The sequence below is a fragment of the Sarcophilus harrisii genome, chromosome 2 (assembly GCF_902635505.1).
Source record: "Sarcophilus harrisii chromosome 2, mSarHar1.11, whole genome shotgun sequence".
In the NCBI taxonomy this organism is placed as follows: Eukaryota; Metazoa; Chordata; class Mammalia; order Dasyuromorphia; family Dasyuridae; genus Sarcophilus; species Sarcophilus harrisii.
In genome coordinates, this window is record NC_045427.1 from 60,779,694 (window position 1) to 60,802,007 (window position 22,314).

The following is a 22,314-nucleotide window of genomic DNA, read 5'->3' on the forward strand; positions in this document are numbered from 1 at the left end:
CATACCAAATATATGATCCTCCTGTTTTCATTGCTAGTTGGCAAAACATAGTTCTCCTCCAACAAATATTATCTATGCATATATTAAGATCATATAAGTTTTCTGAATAAAGAAAACACAAAGATAACCCTAGTCCTCATATGATAACTAATCATTTTTTTTTAAATTAAGGAAATTGCAAAAAAAAAAAAAAACATCTTTTTTCTAAATGTCAAGTTACAGAAGTCTTGAAACTTTACTTCTTTAATTCAGCAATAAGCCCATGGATCTGTGATTTCCTTGATTTGTGAAATTGTGAGGGTGAAAGTATATTTTGACTTGATTTGAAGGATTTAGCCAAGTTTTTCATAGCATTTCTCTGATTCCCTTTTCTTTGCAACGGAAGTTGACAAGTTGCCATTGCCTTCATAATTTTTGTTGTCTTTTTTTTATTTTTTGCTTATGCTTATCATAGCTATGGGAAATAATTTACATCTGATTTTTGCCCCTTAAAAAGAGAGAACGCCTTTATTTTTACTTCTTCAGAGAACCTGAGTCTTCCAATTAACCACCATTTTCTGTTCTTTTCTTCTTACCAGCATGTTACTTTGAAGACATTCTAGTGAGGGCTTTTTATCTTCCACAAGAGGTAGAAAGGAGGGCCATCTCAGAAACGCATTCAGACATGCACTTGGCAATCAGAATCTAGGGCCCCATTCTTGTCACTGGTGACTTCTCTTTTTGTACCATTTAGTCCATATGATTTCTGGTTTCATTTTTTTCCTTTTGTACCAAATATGTCATTGGATCCATCATTTCAGAATTTCTCTTCTTCTAGGAATACAGAAAAAGATGCCATGGAAGTGAAGGTTTCATTATGAATTACAAATTCATGAAGCTGAATAATAATAATAGCCTACATTTATATAGCATTGTAAGTTTGCAAAGCACTTTATATATACATCAACTCAAGTATCTTTTGAACAACTTTGTAGTATAAGAAGTAAAGTTTTTATTATCCCTACTTGAAAGATTTGGAAACAGAAATTGATAAATAAAGCAATTTGCCCATAGTTCTATTTGTAGTAAGACAATTAAATGGCATAGTGGATAAAGTATTCCACTTAGGATCAAAAAGACCTGAGTTTGAAATCTTCCTCAGAAATTTATTAGTTATATGATCCTGGACAAGTTACTTAATCTCTTATTAACCTCATTTTTTTATTTATAAAATTGGGATAATAATAACACCTACCTATCTGATTGTTGTGGGCATTACATGAGATAATAACAGGCATAAAGTGTCCACAAACCCAAAAGTGCTATATTAATGTTATTAGCAAGCACTATTAATGGTGGTAGTCATAGGAGCTAAGGCAAGATTTCAGTCTAGGTCTTGGGGCTTCAAGACCAGAATATTTTGAATCTTAGAATAATAGGAAAGGGTAAAGAAGAGAGAGGAGAATAGTATATATGTGTAATTTCATTCACATAAAGAATTCCCAGATAAGGAACTTCCATCTACCCGAGGAGGTTGGCAAATTCTTGACAACTTACAATATTAGAAATTTGCTTAGGATATTTTAAATGTTAACTGATTTAGTCAGGTTCACATATCCAATATGTGTCAGAGGTGGTAATTTAATAGAGGTCTTCCTTACTGCAATATCATCTCCCTATAGACCACCTTGCTTCTCATCTTTATTTTTTTAACCCTAGCTAAACTTGGCTCTCTCACATCTGGTTTCTATAATGGTTTCATAACATTACTTTTTATTCCTGCTTCAGAAATTGCAGACTAAAAACATCCAACTGTCAGAGACAATCTAAGGCATGAATCATGACTTCAACCCCTTTGTAAATTTGTTACAGTGGAGGGTACAGTCAGGAATGAGCAGGGACCATCTCAAAACCTGTTAAAAAAAAAAGCAGTTGTTAATTTTCAGTGTGATAATTTATCCTTTGGACATCAGTGAACACTACAAATTAGAACTTGATTAAGTGTTTTGTTCATTTTCTAGGCCAAAGACAATTATTCAGAAAATATTATAATCAAAACAAAATTTAAAATGTGTCATGGGAACTTACCCTCCACCCAGAAAGCTGATTGTTAAACATTTGTCATCATACCACTAGGTACAATGCGATACACTGAGAATACAATTTAATCCAATATAATACAAGACAGTATAATATTTACAAAATAATTTAATACAATCTAACATGGTATGAGACAGTACAACATAATATAATATGACACATTTATTAAGCATCTACTTAGTGCAAGGCACCTTTGTAAGCACTAGAGATAATTTTAAAAATTAAGTAAAATATGTTTCTTGCTCTTAAGAAACTTACATCACACCACAGTCTCCTATAGTGATTAGATGATGATTTGAAGAAGAAAACATTGATAACTAGAGGGATCAGAAGAGTTTCCACAAGAAGGTCCATTCATGTGTGTGTGTGTGTGTGTGTGTGTGTGTGTGTGTTTGCATGTTCCCATGATGTTATCCTTTCTCAAAGTTTTCACAACAGCAACTAATCCTCTAGTTTCAACTGAAATTAGAATTGACTATCAACAGTTCATTACCTCATTGAGTTGGACTTTAGAATAGTGAGATTCAGAATTGAAATACATCTTATAGGTTATCATTCTAGTTTTACAGATATGGAAACTGAGGCTTAGACAGAGTAGCCAATCTGGCCAATGTCACATAGGCAGAGAAAACTAAAGATTAAAGTCATATTTTTCAATCTCCAAAAGCAATGCTCTCTCCCCTCTACTACAGTACCTCTGCGAGCTTGGGGATTGAAAAATGAAGACTTCACATTGGATCCAAGGGTCTGGCTCTCTAGCCTCCAATTTCTCCTCACTGATAAATAATGGATAATGAGAAGCTGTACTATTACATGCATTAAACATTTGGCATAGAGCTCCAGGACAGCTGGAAACAGCTAATATGGGGTTCAGCTCAGCGTGAAATCTGCAGTGGCTTAGAGGAAGTCCCTTTGGAATGATGTTCAATGCTGCCAAGTTCATTACCAGGAAAAAAAAAAAACTTCCCTTCTTTCAGTCTCATTTATAAAATGAGAAGATTGTACTGTATGATCTCAAAGATCCTTCCCAGCTCTAATATTACATATTATAATATTTAATGTTGAAAAGAATCCTCCAGATCTATATTCCTCTATTCAAAAATCTCTTCAACCTTCAATATTGTAAGTTTGAACATTTTATGATACTAGACCCTTTCCTGATAAAGTATTTTGTGTTCTAACATTCTAAAGTCATCGTTTATTCCAGTATTCTGTAGGAAGGACTTTTCAAAACCTAATAGTCCATAGTCAAATATTTTGTATTCAAAAAGTCCCTTCTAGATTGAAAAAAAAATCTATATTATTAAGATCCTTTCTAGTTCTGAAATTCTGTCCTGCTTTAAAATTCCAATTTTAAGTTCTTATTCAATCCATCCAAATATACACTGTGTCATGTCTATAAGTTCAGTATAAAAAAAGAAATTGCAAAACTTTAGGATAAAGCAAAAGAACAAAAAAGATTGAAGAAAGATAGATAAAACTTTAATCCAATTACTAGAGCCTAGGGCCTCAAAATTTTTTTAAAGGAGATATGGGGAAAAGTTTTATTTAAAAAAAAAACAAATAAAAGGAAAGAGATTCATATATTAAGATCCTACTGTGTGCTTAGTGTTTTACTAAACCCTGGAGATACACAAATGAAAATTAAATGTTGCCCCCAAGAAGTTTATATCATATTTGATGAAAGTGACATTAACGTTGTTGAATAAATACAAAAATTTATACAAAGTTTATCTGACCACTGAGTATTCTGTATATCTAGCTCTTAGAGCAGCATGGAGTAAGCTGATATGCTGGACTGGGAGTGAGGAAGAACTACTCAAATCCTCTCCAAATTGCTGGGAAACAGCCATACTTCCCCCCCTTCCCCCCCAACACATATATATGCTTTTCCCCAAACATTATGAGATTTAGAACTAGAAGGACTGTTAGATGGTATCTCTTTCTACAGCCATCACATTTTATGGAGGAAGGGAACTTAGACCCAAAGAGGGAAAAGTAGTTTTCCTCAGATAACATAGGCAATAAGAGGAAAGTCTAGGATCTGGACCAAATGTAGGCCATATAGCATAGTATATAGAACCCATGTTTTTAAACTTCAGTACTTCTTCCTGTTTCTATGGCTCTGGAAAGATCATTTTAACTCTCTTGGTTTCAGTGTATTTTTTAGTGAAAATAACAGTTCCCCATTCCCCTCCCCCCAAAAAAAACATACATCTTCCCTCAGATATTTGTGTCTCTGGGGAATCCCTTAAATTCTGAGTCTCAGTTTCCATCTAGATAAAATGAAAGGGTAAAATTTAAGGTCTCTAACATTTTCTTTCCAGCTCAAAATGTATGATCTGACCCATTCTTATAAGAAAAAAAATTTTTTCTTTAAAAAATGCTTCTAAAATGTTTATTTTTGCCATCAGATTCACTATTAAGATCCCTTAATCTCTGATGAACCAATTTTCTCTGCATATTATTATATCTCTGAATGCTACATATTCTATCTGTTTCAGAATTTCAAAATTTGCTTATCACAAATTTGAGTTTGTGGAGAACTTTATCTGGCTTATTTTTCTCCTTCTTAATACTGGTAGTAAGAATTTATGATAATTAACCTCCATGGTTCTCGTCATTTCTTTTTCAACAGACATTTTCTTCTTGCTGGTCATAATCAGGCCCAGAATAGTAGTTATCCTAGTTCATCGTTTAAAGGATGAAGTCATCATTTTGAGAAGTCAAATGTTTCTCAGCTGTTCTACTTTTAGGGGGAGAGGGGAGAAAGGAAGAGGAGAGAGAGAGAGAGAGGAGAGGGAGAGGGAGAGAGAAAGGGGGAGAGAGAGAGAGAGAAAGAGAGAGAGAGAAGAGAGACAAAGAGAGACAGAGACAGACAGAGAAAGAGAGACACAGAGACAGGGAGACAGAGACAGAGAGAGGAGAGAGAGAGAGATCAGTAAATGTCTCTGAGTAATTGAAGTTTCCAATCATTTAAAAACATTTTCCAATGCCAGGTTTGTGATCTGCTTCCCAAATCCATCTATTTCATCTTTCTGACCAGGTTTTCTGGATGAAAATACCTGGAATGGAAGTATAATTAGAAGCTCAAAAATTATCCACCTCAGCCAGAAAAGTAACCAATGCTATCTCACTGGGCACCTTGCTACAAACTTTTCTGTGGGGACAGACACTTCTCTATATTTTCCCCCACAGCTTCAGAGAAGTTGTCCTTGTACAATTAGTCAGGCTTAATGAGGGACTATCACTACATTTTATGGAAGTTTGTGAAATGGGGCCACTGTGAAATGCCATGTCACATTTCTTGCAACTCTGGGAAATGTCACTCAGTGAATCATCCTGGCAAATTCATTATTGCCACCAATAAAGTCTTTGTATATTGAAAGGAAGGACAGAGTTAGAGACACTAGTTGGCCACAGGTCAGAGAACAGAAAATGGTCAAGAAGAATGATATAAGCTGAGTTTTTCAAACACTTACTGTCTGCCTGCAGAAGAAATCATTTCTTGCCCCTCCTGGGTTTATTTATGTTTTAAAAAGAGGATACTTGAAATGGATAATATTTACCCTAAAGAAATAAATCTTGAATTATGGAATATTTGGCAGTAGAACAGATAATAAAAAGGTTTTTAGGGCCTCAAAATCTTGCACAATACATTTAATATTCTATTTTATGGGTATATACAATACATTTTAATTTCACAGATATTTATTAAATGCCTACTATTCACAAGGTCCTCCTTATTTCAGGCTCTATGTTCCAAACATAGGAGGGGTGGGGGAGAAAGAGAGAGAGAGAAAGAAAGAGAGAGAGAGAGGAGAAAAGAATGAAGAAGAAAAGAAGAAAGAAGAAGAAGGAGGAGGAGGAGGACGAGGAGGAGGAGGAGGAAGAGGGTGAGGAGGAGGAGGAGAAGGAGGGGGAGGAGGAAGAGGATGAGGAGGGGGAAGAGGAGGAGGATGAGGAGGGGGAGGAAGGAAGGAAATAAAGGAGAAAAGAAGGAAATAAAGACGCCTACATGTTTTCAAAAATCTTACATTCTACTAAAGGCATGCAACATATAAATGGATAAACATATAAATTCTATAAGACAAATATTGGAAATGATATAAAAAAGAAAATAGTGTTAGCAAAGATGAGTCATGGAAGGCTTCCTGAAGAAGGGGGTATTTGCCGTGTATGAAAATTAGGGATCCCATTAAGCAGATATGAAATAGCAGTGTACAGCTGGTACAAGAGGACCACTTTCCCAACTAAGTGACCAGTGGATAGAATGTTGGGCCTAAATTCAGGAAGACCCAAGTTCAACTCCAGCTTCAGACATTTACTAGATGTTTAACTTTGAAAAAGTCACTTTATTTCTCTGCGTAATCTTAGTACCTATCTGCCAGGGTATGGGGATCAAATGAAATGACATTCCTAGAATGCCTAGCACAGTTTCTGGCACACAGTAAATGGTTCTATAAATGTCATTATTATTAACTTTTATTTTTATAACAGTTAGCATGTAGCATTTTAAGATTTCAAAGCATGCTAAATATGTTAACACATTTGATCCCCACAACTCCATAAGATACTTGAAATATTGGCTATTCTAAGTCTATTTCATAGAAAACTCAGGGGAAAAGGATATGTGACCCACCTATGGTCACACAAGTAATCAGTGGCTGAGGCAGGAAGTTCATGGTACCTATATGCCTATTTATAGTCAGGATGTTCACTGGACATTGTAATAATAGGAATTCCACACTTGCAGTGTTAAAATTTTGCCTACTCATGTCTAATTGCATTTTTATACTTTCCTCAAAATCTACTTATTAGGGCTAATTCCAAGAGAGGCAGATGTTTTTCACTTTGAGGGGCCCTTGCTTGACTTGAGCAGAATGATGGACTCAGTAGCCATCAAAATGAATTGGATGCTGATTTATGGCTACTGATTGCCTGATACCAATGAACATAGCCTGTGTTTTATCCCAGAAGATGGTTATTTCATTTGAAAGTTATTTATTCATGATTGTTATTTGTCATATGGCATGAATTTGTTTGTTTGTTTCTGAAGTTTTGATATTGCTAATCTTAATCCTCATGAGACTAATGTATACTTTTCCTGAACAAGAGGCTCAATTTTATGATTTTGGAGCAAGAAAGAACTTAAAGGCCATTTAGTTCGACCTCTTCATTTTATACATGAGGAAAATGAGACTTGAAGAGATTTTCCTAAGATTATATAGATATAATGCAATACAATCAGAATTCAAATCTAAGACCTCAGATTTCAAATCCAATGCTCTTTTATCCTGTACCCCTTTCATTCTAAAGTTGTGAGGTTCTGAGTTTTGAGATCACTTTTTTCTGTTTTCAAGAGAATATCTTTGGGAAGAATGCAGTGGACTTACACTGCTGGGGCAGTGTGCAAGTACAATTTATTGGGTAAATGAGAAGCATCCTAGGGTTGATAAGCTCCAATTTTCTGGGGAGGAGAAAAAAATAGCTCATCATTTACATCTTCCATTCAGATCCAAAGTCACTCACTTGGGAAGGTACCAACTGTACACTGCTGTTTCATATCTGCTTAATGGGATCTCTAATTTTCATACAATGCAATTACCCCCCTCTTTAGGAAGCTTTCCGTGTCTCACCATTGCTAATTCTCTCTTCTTTTTGGTATCATTTCCAGTATTTGTTTTACAGAATTTATAATAGAGTTGTTACATCCCTGGACTTTATTTTCTTCTTTTCAAATAGAATGATACATGTTTTACATTTTTATATGGATTGAAATTTTGGGTGCATTTAAAGATTAGTTGCATTTATTGAGTATAAGAAGCCAAAAGAAATCCTATTTTCCCCCAGGTGATTATGATCATATCAAAGGTTTGACTAACCTATATCCCACACTGACTTGATTCTCTTGAACTAGATAGAAAGGATATTGACCTTTGAAGTCTTCTGACTTAATTCTTTCAGTTGTTAGAGTGTTGTTTTTTTTAATTTTGCAAAATGCCATGGTCAAGGCTAAGGGGCAGCTGTCAAATCTTTTCATTTGAATTTAAAAGTTACAATAGTCAAAGAGTAAAATAGACTTAGTTTCACAGGCTAAGCTAATCATTCTGTCCAGCCTATCTTTGCACTGGACTTACTTATAGAAGATCCATTTAATATGACCTTATAATATTAGTCATTGATGACACTCCTGGCCAGAGACTGATAAAGAGTGCTTTGGAAAAGAATTGTACTAAGGGAAAATGGCAAAAGTCAGCATGATTTAAAAAATGACACTTCCTAGTTTTATCTCCCTCTTTCTTACTATGATCTCCTTAGCCTGGCCTTCAAGGCCATTCAAAATCTGGGCCTTTTCTCAGGATGACCTATCCAGGTTAATTCCCCCCCCCTTCCCCTTCAGGGACTCTATGTTACAAGCAACTTAAGTTTTCAAATTGGTTTAATTTTTCTGCTTTTTTTTTCCTTTTTTGTTTGGATTATTATTATTTTCAGAATTATATCTCACTTCTTTAGGAAATGAGGGTGATAGACTAGATCATCTCTAAAATCCTTTCTGATTGAACTATTACAATTCTGTGAAATGAAATTGATGTTCTCTATTTTTTTCCTATGAGGTAGTAGAATTCTGTAAATATAAAATGATGATATAATAAGGATTTGAGAACTAACTGGCATACAAGAGTTAGTATTGCACAAGGGCAAGCATATCCTCCTAGTTTGAGAGCCACTGGGACTATGCTGATCTTTAAGCTAGAAGGTAGGCTTAAGTCATGCCTGGGAGTTCTTATAGAGATACAGATAATCTATGAAAGGATGGGCTCAGAGAAAGGAGTGAGGACAAAAAGAGCTGAGTAACATCAGTAGCCATGGGAAAAATCCCGAGCCCTGACAAGGATATAACGTGCCAAGAAGAAATGGAGTGGGAGGCAGAGGATAAACGTAACGAAAAAGATGCTTAGAAGAGATGGAGTTGTCATAGAGAAGGGGAAGATTAAGAGGTCACTCACTAGGCTCTGCAGGCCTCACTGAACAGTGAACAAAGGCTGGTGTTATAGATTATGGGGGACCTTTTTCAGAACTAAAGAAAGTTTCCTCTGGAAAGTCTATTTTTCCTCAACTTTCACTTCTTGTTTCTGTCTAAAGACATGATAAAATAATTCTTTCATCTTAATGTATCACATACACTCCTTTTTCTCCTAAACATTAAGGAGTCAAGAGTTGACTAGAGATAAGCAAAATTTTAAATTAGGGCAAAGAGTAAAGCTCATGTCTAAAAGTGGGAAATTTTCCTGGCTAGAGATTTTGAATTGATGTGATTGCATTAATAATTTTATTCTGTTGTAAACATCATAAAAGAAAGGGACTAAATGGACCTTATAACCACTATATAATCCTTGGGCCAAAAATATTTTAAAATGTTTGTAGTTCAGTCATTTCTCAGTTATGTCTGATTCTTCATGACCCTGTTTGGGGTTTTCTTGGCAAAGATGCTGGAGTGGTTTGCTATTTATCTGGTACTTGATTCAATCTCTAGATAGAAAGGGGATAGAAGAAGGCCATGACTAGGGAAATGATTATACCTTAAGCCACTTCATCCTCCCCCCCCCCAAAAAAAAAAGGAAGTGGTATAGTGGTATGCACATGTTCATATGGAAAATTTAATAATTGGCTCTTGAAAGTATATATGAACTGGTTCCAATATACCACTGGGTAAGTGTATACCTATGCATGTATGTCCATATACATAATACATGTGTACATATATACATATATATCCATGTATGTATGGAGATAGATAGATGCATATTTAGAGATATATGTGTATAATCTTTTTTCTAAATATTTCAAGGAAAAAAGTTTCATGTAAAGGACAAAAAGAAGAGGAATTCATAGGATGGGAGCTAGGACATTTATCTGATTGGTAGAAACACTGATATGTACCCTAGACATAGACGAATAATGACATCATCTATGAAAAATAAAGGATGAGTCACTGCCAGCCACTTTAAGATCAAGAGATCTATAGAAAGAACTTTGAAATTATCCTCACAGAGTCTTCTGATATTGGACATACATACAAAAGAAAGGACTGAGTCCTTGTTTGTTAGCTACATGTCTAGGATCCTGGCTTCTGAAAAGAACTAGGCACTGATGACAGTATTCTCTCCAATCAATGTTTATTAATCACCTACCAGGTGTCAAGCACTGTGATAAGTGATGTTATATGAATGAGGACTGCATTTTAATATAACTAATATTTCAAAATCCCACATGATTTTGTTTATATAAGTATCATTTGATAGGGGAAATGACAAAAAGGCACTATTAACTTATACTTTTTGAATGAACATGTATTCTTATTAATCAAATCTATGTACATTTTAAAATAATCATCTATATTATTCATGAAACATTTATTCAGCTTACAGCGGTAATGCTTACTTATTATATTGAGTCACATTGTATATTTTTAGGAAGTTAAATAAAGATAAAAATGACAATCGTTGTTGTACATATAGATTTGTGCATGTTTTATAATAAATCCATGGCCCTTCACTTGGCAGTGCTCCAAAGACTGATAATCATTGGACTAGAAAACCGCTGAGACTCCTTCCATCTTTAACCTATGTTCTATTTTACTATAATCGCTCTCCCAAGTTTAACTATCTATTCCCTAAGCCACCTGAAAGCTCTAACATTCTATCTCCTAGGTTCTAAGGTCTCTTCTTAGCTATAACATTCTATGGTTTAAAGGTCCTCTCTGTTCCGACATTTCACTTAGCCTGCGTCAGTCTGAATTTTTTCATCTCCTACAGAAGAAATTTAGACAATACAATTTCCAGTTCCCTTTTAATTCTAAAGCCAATACCATCTTATTGAAAAAAATGTTTGGGAAAAAAATTTCATGAATATTTTCTCCATCATTTAGGAATGGAATGCCAGTACATAAAAATGAATGTAAATTTTTTTTACAATACAAAGATTGCTTTACATAGATTCCAGAATTAAAATATAATCATGCACTAAGTTGTCTGTCTCTCTCTTTCTGTCTCTCTGTCTCTCTCTCTTTGTCTTCTCTGTCTCTTTCTATCTTTATTCTTCCTCCTCCTCCTCCTCCTCTTTCTCCTCCTTCTGCTCCTCCTCCTCTCTCCCTCTCTGTCTCTCTCTCTATATCTCTCTCTGTCTCTTCTGAATGTGTGTGTATGTGCATGTGTATTTTCACTGAACTTGATAGTTTGACATAAATTTTAATTGAAATTAAAAATAAATACACCGGCCCCTTTCTTTTATATCCCTGTGTGGTTTTCTCATTGGATACCCCCTCTTCTACCAGATCAGTGAATATGGGAATTGTATAAAGGCAATTTTATTATTGATTTTTTTTATTAGAAGTAATGTTTCTTGTTTGAACAACAAACTCTGCAGGGGGCTGCAGGCTTCTATGGTCCACTGGGTAATTAAGACCAAGGTTATGAAAATTTAAAGTTGCTTATTCTTTCTTTGTGATTCCACTGATGACCATCCATTATTGACCCAGTGAAGAACAATTTTATAGCATTTTTCCCTTTTTATTTTATATTTTGTCACTTTCAATTTTAGTAATTCACAGTCAACAATAAGCAAAATTTAGTTTGTATAAAGTAATAAAAATATTAATTCTACTTGCTGTTTCAATAAGAACTAAAGTCATTTGATGAAAGAAGATAAAAACAACATTGCCAGGTAGAGCAGCCAATACAAAGCAGAGGAGATAAACACATGAATAGATAGATAAATAGATAATACATAGACAGACATATACATGCATATATATACATCATTTTAAATTATCATAATTAATATTTTTACTAATAACTAATGACAATTTGCATATTTTTGTTATGATTATTTATACTTTATATTTTGTATGTGTGAAGAAGTTGCTTGCATCCTATTTTCTTCATGAGCTCCTTGATGGCACAAGCCATGTTTTTGACTTTCTTTTTATCCTCAATACTCAGCACAGTGCCTGGCACAATCAATCAATGAATATTTATTAAGCATTCATTGTATGCCAGGCATTGTGCTAAATGCTAGGGATATTTTTTTAAAAGACAGTATTTATCCATAAAGTACTCACAATGTAATGGGTGAAACAATGTAGTAATTGTTTAATAAATGTTTGTTGACTGACCAACTTTTCTTTAATCCTTCCTCAGTGTCATTGCCATATTGAGAAAATCAAGATTCTTTGATTCTAAATCAGCTAAACTTTCTGGATCATCATTAAGGGAATTGGTCTAGATCTGGTCTAGAATGTGTGAACTACTATCATGTGGATAGATTCCAAGTATTCTGTAAACATGTATGGGGGGAAAATCATGATTTTCAATTACCTTAGCTTCCCTTTGAACATCTATGTACTTTATTTTATGTACAGAAAAGTAAGAAAAAACAACCAATCAACCAACCAACTAACCAACCAACAAAACAGTATTCTGATGAGGAATACATAATTCTCTCTAGACTGCCAAAATCATTCATAAAATAAATAAAAACAGGAAAAATGTTAAGAACTCTTAATAGAGATAGTTTTTGATGTTCTTTCTACCTCTATTATTCTGTATGCCAACATTCTATGCTTTCAGATTCTTTGAAGATCTAATATTACATATTCAAATGTGTTCTTCAAAAGATCTTTCCAGATATGATATTTTGTATTGCAAGGTCACTTTTACCTGTGACATTTGATGATTCTATAAATACATGGAAAACAGAATTAAGTTATAAAATTAAAGCGAGACATTTGAACTAACTATTGCCTGGACAATGAAACTGCCTATTTCAAATGAGGGAAACAAGCCACAAGATTTAATGATTTATTATTAATGGTGATAATTAATAATATTATTTATAAAGAACCATCTCCTGCAGCTCTCAGCACACTACACAGATTAAAAAATCATAAATAAATATGAAAAAAGATTAAATATTAAAATGCTCAAGAAGGTAACTCAATGTCTCCCACAAGGGGAGCAATACTGAATCAGGAAGGGATAAAGTCTTAAAGGTAAATGATGAACAGCATAAGCCCTTCCTTTGATGGAATCGGATAATTGAAGGTGAGACTAGTTTACTTGTTTAATTCATAGAAATATAAAACAATAGGGTTACGAAAGAGACATTCTAAAGCACACATTTTGTTTCATTTTCTCTTTCAATTCCTTCCCATGTAAAGTAGCAAAATATTTAGATCAACTCCCTTTTTTAATGGAGAAAACTAAAGATCAGAGTAGGCAAGTTACTTGTGTAGCATCACATTGTCTAGTGTCAGCAATTGTAGCATGGCCTGGATGTTGCTTACCACTTAGGGATGACCCTATGCATATGGAAAGAAAATAATTTTGAATAATGAACCTGGAATTAGAAGACTTTGGTCTTAATTCTGCTACTTAATGACCATATAACTTTCAGTCCCAATTTCCTCATCTACAAAATGGGGATAATAGCACTTGTACATCATAGCCTTGTGGTATGGGAGGTACTTTGTAAACTTTAATGTGATTATAGGAACTTAAATTCCTATTTTTGTCATTATTAGTCTCTGCTTATTTCAGAGAATAAAGGAATTGAGAGGATAGAACAGGTGATTAGAGAAATCTCCACCAACTATAACAGCTACATCTGTCTTTTGAAAACATATCCTTCCAGACCAAACTTAAAGTACACTTCATCTCTAACTCCTTCCCTGACACATACATATACAATTCCAAAGTTAGAAATTCCTTGGACCTCCCATAAGACTTAGAACTTAGGTTGATTTCAATTGCATATCTCTTTGTGTATGTATTGAATTATCCTCCTGGGTTGGAAGGACAGGACATATGTCTTATTCATCTCTGTATTAACCTAACACAGTGCTCAGTACACATTAGACATTTTTCACCTCTTTCTTAAGGATTGATAATCAAATCAACATTATCTTTGTCATTGTGAAGGGCATGGCACTCTATTACTCTATGTTTCTGCAGAGAACCTCTGTGCTTCTTATCTTGAGGTGACCTAGGCAAAAGTTCCTTTTTTTGACCACTGCTCTGTGCTTCATGATACACCCCATGATATCCCTATCCCTCTAGCATCCCTATCTACTCTTTCCAAACCTTCTATTGCTATAGGTGCTGTTTCCTCTCTCAGATATATCTCTTTGCAAGGTTATACCATGGTAACAATTTTCATTGATTTATAGTATGGTACCAAATGGTACTGGGCTATCAAGAACTGGAAAAACTACCTGTGAAGCATGTGACCACTTAACCCTTCAGGATCAAGGCAATTCTATAAACAATATTACAGACAAATTGCTAATATGAATAAGGAGAGGAAATTCCTACATGAGGATTTCTTCATGATGAGTTCTTCATATTCCCTCTCTCCCTCTCTTACCTTCTCCAGGAAAAAATATATCCACTAACTACAGGGAAAAAAAAATAAAAATGAATAGCTACATGTAAATGCAATGCAAAAGTAACATACAACTGATTTCATTTAGTTTATTGATATTGCAGTTTTTAATACAGGATTAATGTTCAGCTTGTATATTTAAAATTAAGAAAAAGGAATAAAGCATTTGAATCAACAAATACTAGAAACAATAATAAAAAGAACCTTTTATAAACGAGTGCCTACGCATTTTTAAAATGACAATTGGGTTGGTAAATAAAGACCTAAAACTTAAATCCCTATTACAAATGTCTATTACTTAGAGCCCTAAGTTGTAAATTGAGATTTAGGTAAATTGCTTAGTCACACACTAGTTAAGGATTGAAAAACCAATTGGAATACAAATTTGAAAACTTCAAGTAGTGTTCTTTTCTCTATACCATGATTTCTTAAACTTTTTTCACTCATGACCCCAATTTCATCTGAGATCTTATTTTAGATTCCACAAAGAAGAAAAAAAAACACTTATATCACACCTACTATGTGCCAGGCACTATGCTTACTACTTTACAAATATCATCTTACAGATCTTACAGATCTAGTTGAACTGTAGGATCCAAGAAGTCAAACTCAGGAACACATCAAGGGAGAACAAGAAAGGAGATTTACTTTCAGATTTGAAATCTAAGCTCACAAATGATCTATCTATCTATACCATATATGAGGTATAAGATACCTACATAGCTACTTATCTATCTATCTATCTAATACATACTTTCATACAGATGTATCCATATATATATATATATATATATATATATATGTATAGACTGAATTTATATATGCATGCTTTAAGAATTTATATACAAATATACAAAGAGAAAACCTGAGAATGGGGTGAATCTTCCATTCTTACTTTCTGAGTTGGTTTCCTTGCTCAAACTCATAAGAGTCTAGGAATAATTGATTTGTGTAGAATTAAATACTACTTTAGTTCATGAACCCCTAGTGATGTGCTTACCATCTACACCAAACTATTCACAATAATACCATTAATTCAAACATAGATTACTTACTGAATTATAAATCAGAAATAATAATAATCACAGTATACTAAACAGAAGACAAGAGAAATAATATTCATATTCTACTAGTGAACTAAAAGAAATGGCTCATATTCTTCCACCAATGATTACACTGTCTGTGAGAGAGAGTGCACAAGTGCACTAGATACAGCTATCTAGTAGGGAGGCCCAAATATCAATAAATTCATTTTCCTGGGCCAATTTTAAATTCAGGGTTTGATAACCTTGATCTCCTCTAGAAGAATCTGTACTAAACGAATGGCAAAGGATATGTGGAACACTACTTTAAAAATATTGTTAGATGTGCTAAGATTAAGTATAAGTTGAAACTGAGACAGAAAACTAAGGATAACAAAATACATCTCTTTTTCTATAGCGTGTATGAGGAAAATCAAAAAAAGGACAGACTTTTTCCTGGCAGTAAATGGCAGTTGATAATTGATACCAAAGTAAAATCGGAATCATTTAATTGATCTTTTATTTCTGTTTTCTATCCCAAAGATAATGGCATCTATACTGGAAAAGATAATCATAACCATTAATAGCAAAGTAATCCTGCACATAAGCTAAGAGAATGAGTCATTTCTTCTATGAATGACTTCTTTGGACACTGAAAGAATTGGTACATGTAATTGATGAACCACGATCATTGATATTTTAAAACCTGTGTAAAGTGAGAGAATTGCCATAGGCTATAAAGGAATAAATATATCCACTTTCAAAAATGAAAGAGAACAGAGACTGCAAAGTATAGGGCAGCAAGCTTAACTTTGGATCCTGGGAAATTTTAGAAAAATCCATTAGAAGAATGATTAGTATATGTCAAGAAACAGATAGCAACAAGTCAACTTGGTGTCATTTAGAACAATTCATATCAGATTTGTCCATTGCTTTATCAAGGGGATGATAAGTTTACCTAGATTTCAATAGATTAAATATTTCATGATTTCTTCTTTTTAGATATAGAAATATCTAGTCATATAGTCACATAGTTTAATCTCAGGATTTTATAGAAGAAAATGAGTTGTACAGAGATTGTGACATATCTGAAGTAACTAGATAACAGAATCAGGATTCAAACTGAATGTTCTCTAGTGGAAAGATTAAAAAGAACCCAATTGAACAGTAAAATTAGAGGGATTTCAAATTGGTTTTTCATTTTTCACTGTTAATTTAGCAAGTTTGCAATGAGTTCCCCAGAGAATTATGGATATTGTGCTATTTAACAATTTTTTAATCATTGATTTTTTGTGAAAGTATAACTGAAATGTTTATTAAATTTCCACATGTCAGAAACCTAGGAAGAACTGCTAACACAATGGATGACAGAGTAAATATTTGAAAAAAAGAGATCTCAACAGGTTAGAACACTGGTCTGAATCTAATAAGATGAAGTTCTATAGTGATAAATGTCTTCCACTTAGGTTCTTGGAATGAACTTCATAAATTTTGTAGGAGTCACATAAAACAAACAAACAAACATCTATGGTATGATTTATACGACTACAAGTTCTATATAAGTCAACAAAGATGGCAGTCAAAAATAACCCTGAATGTGATCTTGGGCCTAATTAAGAGAAGCTTAAATTCTGGAAGTAGGGAATTCTTTTAAATTCTGCTCTAATGAAAACACAACCAGAATACCACATTCAGTTTGGGTCACAATAATTTAGCACACACATTAATTTGTTGCAGAGAATCTAGAGAAGGGAAATCAGAATGGCAAAAGCTATTCAATCTATATCACATTAAAATCAGTTGATAATACAGATGCTTAAATGGAGAAGAGAAGGCTCAGCAGTGACTTTCTTATTTTGTTCAAATATCTAAAAAACTCCTGGGTGGAAGGACTTTAGAGATGTTTTGCAAGATCACAGCATGACAAATGGTATATAGTAAAGATGGAAAAAGGCAAAATGGAAGCAGTCCTTGAAAGGTTTTTACTGGATGATGCATGATGCCCAGTGAACATGTTTTCTTAAGGATATATGGACACAGCTTTTCTATGCCAAGACAAAAGTCTACTCATGAACTTAAGCTAATGGTTGGTAGAAAGTTTAACATGATGACCTCTATGCTATCAACACTCTGTCCTAGAGTACACACTAATGTGACTTAGCCTCAAGCCTCCAAACAAGACCCAAAGTTCCTTCCTGATATAGTGAGAGTTCAGTTCACATGCATAAAGAAGAATCTTGTAATGTTCACTTTTTCATGACGCAATCAGCTATCATTTGGAGACCATTCCAGGTGTTCACATAAAGTTGAAATGGCTCATTTCTGAAAAGTAGCATTAATTAGCTTTCTAGTCTCTTCACAGATGGGTTGATTGGAGGTGTTGCTCACAGCTGCAGACCTCCACAATTCTGCCCTCCCTACAGTGGTCCAACATAGAAATTTTCTTATGTTCTTTTTCCATGTGCAGTACTTTGTAAACAAATGCCTAGAATTTTGGATGAAATCTGTTTCATTTCCTTTTTTTTTTCAGCAAGAACAGCAAAAAGGGCTCAACTGATACTGGAGAAATCTAATTGCAACTCTCATGTCAGCAGGATAATTTAAAAAGTATGGTCCACCTTAGGTGATAGGCATATAAAATAAAATTCTGTGCAGTATGAATATGAGCAAACAATGCCAGAAAGGACCATTTTAGGCTCTAGAAATGCAGAGTTTAAATTGAAAGGAGTGACTTAGTCTAATCAGAACAGGAGACCTATTAGCTTTCTCTTTTTGCCTTTCTTATCCCTACCTAAGGTCATATGGCCTTTTTTTGATTATCACATCATGCAGTCAAATCATCTAGAACTTGTGGTCCACGAAAACTCTGTAATTTTTCCTATGATGGAGGGACCTTAAAAAAGATATCAATAGGGAGAAGATTTGCGAAGATGGCAGAGTAGGTTGGTAAATTTCAAGCTTTCCAGATTTCGCCCATAAATAGAACAAGTTTTCACCTCAGGGTGAACAGAAAAAGTAGTGAAAGGAAGACTTAGGGCAGAGAAGCTTACAAACTGAGAAAATCTGAAGAAAGAAACAGAGAGTTAACCTGTCCGAAGTTCAAATACCTCAGGACTAGCTCCCACAAAAAAGCAAGTGGGAAGCCCTGGGGCTAGCTGGGTGTGGCTGTAGCCTTGGCAGAAACTTTCATCTCCTCCAGAGTGTGTGGAGTTGGGTTTGAATCCCAGAAGACTGAGGGAATCTTGGCTGATTAGGAATTCCAGGCCCCATTGTGATGCAGAGATGTGGAACCAGTACTGTGTAAATACAGAAGCAGCAGAGCAGGGATGCTGCTACCTATGGGCACTTGATAAAAAATGGAGCTCTTTAGTTCATATTCATACTGCACAAATGGGTTCCTGGTCAGAGGAGGGAGCTAAGGTAAAGCCAGAGGCACCATCTCCCCACCCCCAGTATTATAGATGTTGACCTTGATACCTCATGTTAAAAAGAAAGAAAGAAAGAAAGAAAGAAAGAAAGAAAGAAAGAAAGAAAGAAAGAAAGAAAGAAAGAAAAAAAAAAAACTTTTATCCCAAAGAGTAATATGAAATGGCTCCCTGCCCAGAGAAAATTTATAGAACTCAAAAAAGAATTTAAAAATTAATTGAGAGACATTAGGAAAAACTAAAAAATAATCAAAAATCATCCAAGAAAAACAAGAAGATTATAGGGGAAATAAGCTAACCAATAAGAAAAGGAGATACAGAGTCTCAAAGATCAAAATAACTCTTTGAAAATTATAATCCAGTAAGGGGAAGCCAGTGAAGTTAGAAGAGACCAAGAAAATAACAAAACAGATTCTAAAGAATGAAAAATTAGAACAAAATGTAAAATATAAGAAAAATGACAGGTCTGAAGAACAGATCAAGAAGAGAAAATATAAGAATTATTGGATGAACTTTGACACAGTATTTCAAGAAGTAATTCAATTGTCCTGGAGTGATAGAACATGAGAGCAAAGTAGAAACAGAAAAAAAAAATCCACCAATCACCACCTCACTGAGATTCTTTGTGGAAAATACATTGGAATATTATTGCCAAATTTTGAAACCCCTCAAATCAAAGAGAAAAAATTTTTTAAGAAAAAAAATTCAAATATGCTGGAACTACAAATAAATTGCATAGGACTTATCAGCAGCCACATTGAAAGACTTCCAGGTCCTGGAATTATATCTACCAACAATCAAAAGAACTAGGTCTATAGCCAAAATTATCATATCCAGCAAAATTATCTCTAATATTGAATGAAAAAAATGGATATTCAAAAACTTACAGATTTTTAGAACTTTCTATCAACCAAACCAGAACTTAATAGAAAATTTAATATAGTATAGCCAATATCAAAGATTAATTTCAAGGAATTCAACATGAGCAAATTATTTTTTTTCATGGCAAATGTATACCATATGTTTACCATATATGTAAACCATATGATTGACATCAGCAATATGGTAACTCAAAAGAAAGACAGGCAGAATTAGGGTAAAAATAGTCATTGTTATACAAATGAGGAAGAGAGGAACAATAGACACAGAGTCATTAGAAGTGGGAGGAATACTGGAAGTTCTGAAACCTACTCACATTGGGAATGGGTTCAATAGGCAATAATATATAGATAGCATGAAGCTTATAACACCCTCTATAATCCATAAGTAATAAGGGGGAAAGGATGTGCAGACAGGGAAGCAAAGATTGAATGATAAAGACAAGGAAGAAATCCATGGATGGGGGGAGATTAAGTAGTAGCAAGACAAGTTAAGGAGCAGAATTAAAGCAAAGACTCAGCAGGCATAGGAAAGATATGTTTATGTATATGTGGGGGTGGGGCATATGTATACATACATTTATACTTTCTTAATTATAGCCTGTTTGGGGGTGCTGGGAGATGAAAGGGATGGGGGGGGGGAGAGTAAAGTAATATGAAATGGCTCCTTGCCCAGAGAACACAACAGAGAACAAAAGAACAATTTACAAGTAAGTAAAGATGGACACTCATGAATAAATTTTTCTAATAACATATATGTACACATACATATACACATATGTATATATATAAATATGAATGTATATACTTTCTTGAACTGATAATTTGCTGTTATATACTTTGAATCAAGTGCCTATTTACTGGACACCTGACACTATTCTCTTTTGTTTTGTTTTATTCATTTTGTATTCCTTTCCCATTTTACTTTTTTCCTATTTTGTTTTTCTAAATAAAATTTAAATAGACAAAAATATATTAATAAAATATCTTCTTTACTCACATTTTTCCTATCTTGTACTTGCGCAATTAGCTTTTTAAATCTAAATTGTAGGGTTGATTTATATTCATTAAAGTACTACTTATGAGTTAGGTCAATTATTTCATATTGCTATAATGTCTTTGTGTTCATATTCTGTCATTCATTATATTCCTTCCCACATTCTATCACTTGATAGTGATTAGCTCTAGAAGACAGAACTGAGTGCAGTCTATAGAATAAGAAAATATTAGTGTTTTCCAGAAGAAGACTTAACATCTTTGAGAGGAGGTAAGCATCCCAATTATTGAGGTCTTCAAAAAGAGTTTGTAAAACCTCTGATCAGAATAGAGGAAACTCCAGTCTTTGAAAAGATGATATCAGATATCTTTTACAATTCAGAATTTCTCTTATTGTAATATTTATCATGCTTTCAGTTTGTTTTTTGGTCCTCCTGAAATCTTTTGTGCCAGTGCTTGAATTGGGAAAATATCTAATAAGAACATACCAGTCCTAAGAATAATGGGATGTTCTGAAAATCTATAGTTGGCCCTGAAAATACGTATAACATGCCAGGCAAGAAGAGATCTTTCATGGTGATCTATGCCAACAACTCCCAGAATTTTTGTGAGCAACAAAAGAAAAAATGCCTGTAAAGTATTTTGCAAACATTAAAATGTTATATATGCAAAGTATTTTCTTTGTTTATTTTACTTGTTATCAGATTTAATGAATGACAAAGTTTTGAGTTTTGTTTCCATCACTATCTCCTGAAATATTCTTCATTCTGCCATAGCATTGACTGAGATTTTCACAGAAAACCAGAAGTCATTGAGGTGAGAACCTTGGCATGGTATTTCAGAAAGAACATAAAATACTCATAAATAATTAATATTTCTTCAAAAATACAATCTATCCAGATAGCTTGGCCCCATAGCAAATATTTATTTTTTCCCCACAAGTTACAATGCTTTTACTTTTTTTTTTTTTTTTTTTTTTTTTTTTTAGTAAAAGTATCTATATAAACAGACTAGTTAGGGAAAAAATCAAGATAAAACAGGAGAGGTCAAAACTGTCATTGGATGTCAATGAACTGGCAGTTTCCTTGTATAACTCTGCTTAATGCTATTGAGACCAACTTATAGCTATCTTCATATATCCCTCAGAGAAGGCAAAAAAGGCAGAGATTTCCATGTCTGAAAAACCAAAAGTCATCAACCATTGAAGCAGCAAAGAATTCCAGATCAAACTTTTTGCCACAAAATATAGCAAAACACAAAATTGAATTAGATTTCTGCTTCATCAAGGCTGATGAGATTTTATGACTTACAGAACTTATTCAATATCACAAAGGGTGCTGTAAGTTCATGGCTTCTGAGAGATAAGAAAAGCAAAGACATTGCACACCAAAATATCTCATAATTACCCTTTTCTTTTCAGGAATGCTTTTGGACATTTCAAGGAATCATGGACTTTTAGAGCTGAAAAGA

The 22,314-nt window shown here is 33.9% G+C and overlaps 1 long non-coding RNA gene across 2 annotated transcripts; it reads right to left on the minus strand.

Annotated features, from left to right (window-relative positions):
- Nucleotides 1-399: 399 nt before the first annotated feature.
- LOC116421341 lies at nucleotides 400-18,769 on the minus strand. Of its 2 annotated transcripts, none has more exons than XR_004231664.1 (2): nucleotides 18,653-18,769; nucleotides 400-813 (listed from the first exon to the last, which is right to left on the minus strand). It is a non-coding gene; the product is annotated as an uncharacterized LOC116421341 (long non-coding RNA). The 2 variants fall into 2 exon arrangements; XR_004231665.1 differs by having other exon boundaries at nucleotides 18,634-18,769.
- Nucleotides 18,770-22,314: the final 3,545 nt, after the last annotated feature.